The sequence below is a fragment of the Grammomys surdaster genome, unplaced genomic scaffold (assembly GCF_004785775.1).
Source record: "Grammomys surdaster isolate TR1022 unplaced genomic scaffold, NIH_TR_1.0 190, whole genome shotgun sequence".
Taxonomy (NCBI): domain Eukaryota; kingdom Metazoa; phylum Chordata; class Mammalia; order Rodentia; family Muridae; genus Grammomys; species Grammomys surdaster.
Genome location: NW_021604635.1, coordinates 1,259,194 through 1,263,404, shown reverse-complemented (window position 1 = coordinate 1,263,404; position 4,211 = coordinate 1,259,194). Strand labels below are relative to the sequence as shown.

Genomic DNA, 4,211 nt, shown 5'->3' with positions numbered 1-4,211 from the left:
CATCCCTGGGCTGGTGGCCCTGGGTTCTATAAGACAGCAGCCTAAGCAAGCCATGGGGAGCAAGCCCATAAGCAGCACCCCTCCATGGCCTCTGCAGCAGCTCCTGCCTCCAGGTCCCTGCCCTGCAGGGGTTCCTGTCCTCACTGCTTTTGATGATGGAACTGTGAGCGAAATGAACCCTTTCCTTCCCCAAGTTGCTTTTGCTTATGGTGCTTCATCACAGTAAGATCCCTGACTAAGCTAGCAGATTCTAAAATTAGTGATTTCAAGGGGTGAGGAGGACCCATGTCTGAGAGCCTGACACTTGCTGAGATTGACTTAGCTAGGCCTCTTGAACCCCTGGTGGTGGTCACTCATTCGGTAATAATGTGTTGATCTCCGCCAACACACCAGGAGCTGCATCCACGCTGGGGAACAGCTGTGTCATAGTTAGGCTTGTGGTTGTTTTCTATGAACAGACACCATGACCACAGCAACTCTCATAAATGAAAACATTTAATTGGGGCTGGCTTAAAGAGGTTCAGTCTATTATCATTATGGTGGGAAGCATGGCAGCATGCAGGCAGGCATGGTGTCAGAGAGATAGCTGAGAGTTCTGTATTAAGATCTGCAGGCAGCAGGAAGAGAGAGTGACACTAGGCCTGGCTTGAGTTTCTGGAACCTCAAAGCCTGCTCCCCAGTGACATACTTCCTCCAACAAAGCCACACCTTCAATAATGCCACTCTTAGGAGTCTATGGGGACCATTTTCATTCAAACTATCATTTTAGAATGACCCCCTCTGTATATTGCCTGTGTTCAGTGCCTCGAGCCCTCCCAGGGCTCCAGGGTATGGTTGAAGGGACTCCCGGAGCAGAGGACAACAGAACAGTCCTCAGGTTAGCTTAGGTTGTGGTCTGATGTACTCCACCTTGCAGGAAAAAATAAAAAGATTTGTTTTTATTTTAAGAGTGATTTATGAGTTCTGGGGGTGTGGTGGTACAAATCTTTAATGCAAACACTTGGGAGGAAGAGGCAGATAGATCTCTATGAGTTCCAAGCCTTCCTGGTCTAAATCAGTAGTTCCAGGCCAGCCAGGGATCCACAGTGAGACCCTGTCTCACAAAAAAACAAAACAAGATTTATGAGGAGTGTAAGTGGATTTCCTAACGTGACAAGGATTCTGTTCCTCAGAATGGATGACTCCACCAAGTCCCTGTTAGCACAGAACAAGTCGGGCTGCTCTGCAGGAAATATAAAAGAATAAAAGCATGGAAATTACTCACAATTTTACCACCAATAAATCATCACTAACAACATTTCTTCCACATTTTGTAAATCATTTCTTTTCTTCAAAATAGAATTCTATTCCATATCTTACTTTCTCACCTGCAATTTTCTCAGCAAATGTGTATTATGAATCTCTTTTCCTATTGTTCTATGCTCTATGACATCCATTTTTTAAAAATAGGATAATATCTTTTATTTATTCTTTGACAATTTCCTACGTGTAAACAGTGCATCTTGAGCAGTGGGACTCACCCTCCCAACTCTCCCAGAACCCTCCACACCCCACCATTCCCCAGGAATTTCCTAACTCGTGCCACATTCTTTCATGTCCTCTTTGTTTCTGTTACTAGCCCACCGAGCCCACTGCGTGCTGCCTGTTGGGATGCTGGCTGAGCTTGTGCAGGTACCCACAGTGGCAGCGCCCATGACAGGTCCCAATGCCAGCACTCTGCCTAGTCTCCCTTAGCATTCCTTCAGCCCCCTCTTCTGTAGCTGGTCTTTGCTGCTTTGTGGGTTCTTCTTTTCCACAACCCCAGTTTCACACCCTTACACTAGATAGGAGAAAAACAAGGGTAGAGGGGAGAGAAGAATTAGGAAAATCCTTGAATTTTTGTTTCTTCTTTGACAAGGCTACTAACCTCCTTAAAGGAACACTCCCCTCCCCACCACCCACCCGACTCCCTCTCTGGGGCCCTAGCATTTATAACGCCTCTGAAAAGTTTCCAGAATTCCAAACATAACATAGTTGCAGAAATCAATCTGCATCTGGCTAAAACATCCTTCTGCTGGATCATGAGGCAAATCATGGCCAACTGCTGTGGACAGCCCGAAGCAGCCCCATATCCCTGCACCCCTCCTCACCTCCTCCTCCTTCTTTGTGAGCTGTCTTCTTTAAATCTTCCTCCATGGGCATGGTGGTGCAAACCTTTAATCTCGACACCTAGGAGGCAGTAGCAGGTGGCTCTCTGAGTTCAAGGTCAGTTTGGTCTATGGAATGAGTCCCAGGACAGCCAGAGCTACATAGGAAGATCCTGTCTCAAGAAGAGAAAACAAAACTTTCTCAAGTTGTCATATGGATATCTCCATTCATCAGGTCTTATGCTACTGGGAAAATGTGCTTTTCCTTTTGCAGTACTGGGAATCAATCTCCAGACCCGGCACATGCTCAGTACATATGCTACCACTGAGCCACACCTCCAGCCCGAAAGAGTGCCTTTTGTCTCTTGTTAATCCCAACCACAGCCACAGTAAGCCATAAGTCCTTCAACCTAAAGTGCTGATCTATCAAGCCTGGTGGAGAGAGCGGCTCTTAGGGCTGTAGAACGTTAGACCCATATGGGCTCACAAAGACAGCATAGTGCCCGGTCTCATCTCCAGTCTAAAGCAAGGCAGAGATTTGGCCAAGGTCATTGGGTTCCTAGAGGGCTGGAATGAGAGGCAGTGCCAGGAAGCTGTGTGATAGACCAATTAACTACTGTGTCTTAGAAGCAAATGCCTGGGCAAAGCTGTCCATCACTTCTGAGCCCTTGGGCAATTTGCCTGACATCCTCAAGGCTCATTTTTTTCTGGTCTGTGGAGTGGGACCAATACTTATTTTCCAAGATTGCTGGATGTTTTAGTTAGGGTTTTACTGCTGTGAACAGACACCATGAGCAAGGCAAGTCTTATAAAGGACAACATTTAATTGGGGCTGGCTTTCAGAGGTTCAGTCCAGTATTATCAAGGCAGGAGCATGGCAGCATCCAGGCAGGCATGGGACCGAGGAGCTGAGAGATCCACCTCTTGTTCCAAAGGCAGCTAGGAGAAGTCTCTGGCCTCCAGGCAGCTAGGAAGGGTGTCTTAAAGCCCACACTCACAGTGACTCACTTCCTCCAACAAGGCTACACCTCCAAATAGTGCCACTCCCTGGGCCAAGCATATCAAACCACCACACCAGGGAAAGGTTGCTCTTGGAATGGGTGATGTCTTCACCAGCAGCTAACAGAATGATAGGGGTGACCCCAAAAAGGGAACCATACTCCCTTCATTACCTTTTACTACCCACCAATCGAGTGATATTTGTACAGATTATGCTGCCTGTGCTCTGAGAGAGCAATGTGACCATAGCTCAGAAAAGAGCAAGAGGGCGGTGGCAGAGAGATGGCTCAGTGGTTAAGAGTATATGCGCTGTTCTTTCAAAGGTCCTGAGTTCAATTCTCAGCACCCACATAGCCACTCACACTTATTTGATGCTGTCTACTGGTGTACAGATATACATGCAGACAAAGTACCCATATATAAATAAACAAATCTTCTTTAAAAAGAGCAAGGTGGAATGCCCTAAGCAGTGTGTGTGTGTGTGTGTGTGTGTGTGTGTGTGTTGGCACATATGCGTGAAGGCCAGAGCAGAGGTTGATGTCAGGCATCCTCTTTGATCCTTCTACTTTATTTACAAGGGCAGAGTCTCACAGCGAGCCTGGAACTCTCTGACTCACCTCATCCAGTTAGCCAGCTTGTGCCAGGATCTTGTCTCTGCTTCCTGGTCATGATGGGATTGCAGACAGACCACAGGACACCTGCCTGGCGTTTCTGTGAGGGTTTGGGGTCTGAACTCTGATACTTATGCAGCATGCATGCACTTTATCCATGGAGCCATCGCCCCAGCCCAGTCTGAGCGTTTTGATGGTCATCCAGCGATGATACTCAAGGTTAGAGCTATGACAGAGGAGGAGGGAGAGGAGGAGGAAGAGGAGGAAGAGGAGAAAGAGGAGGAGGAGGAGGAAGAGGAAGAAGAGGAGGAGGAGGAGGAAGAGGAAGAAAAGGAACAGGAAGAGGAGGAGGAGGGGCAGGAGGAGGAGGGGCAGGAGGAAGAGGGGCAGGAGGAGGAGGAGGAGGGGCAGGAGGAGGAGGGGCAGGAGGAAGAGGGGCAGGAGGAGGAGGAGGAGGGACAGGAGGGGCAGGAGG

General features: G+C 48.2%; 1 long non-coding RNA gene across 1 annotated transcript; it reads right to left on the bottom strand.

Moving 5' to 3' along the window:
• Positions 1–1,586: 1,586 nt before the first annotated feature.
• Positions 1,587–3,912, bottom strand: LOC114622579. The gene is made up of 3 exons (XR_003711635.1): positions 3,743–3,912; positions 2,130–2,208; positions 1,587–1,819 (listed from the first exon to the last, which is right to left on the bottom strand). It is a non-coding gene; the product is annotated as an uncharacterized LOC114622579 (long non-coding RNA).
• Positions 3,913–4,211: the final 299 nt, after the last annotated feature.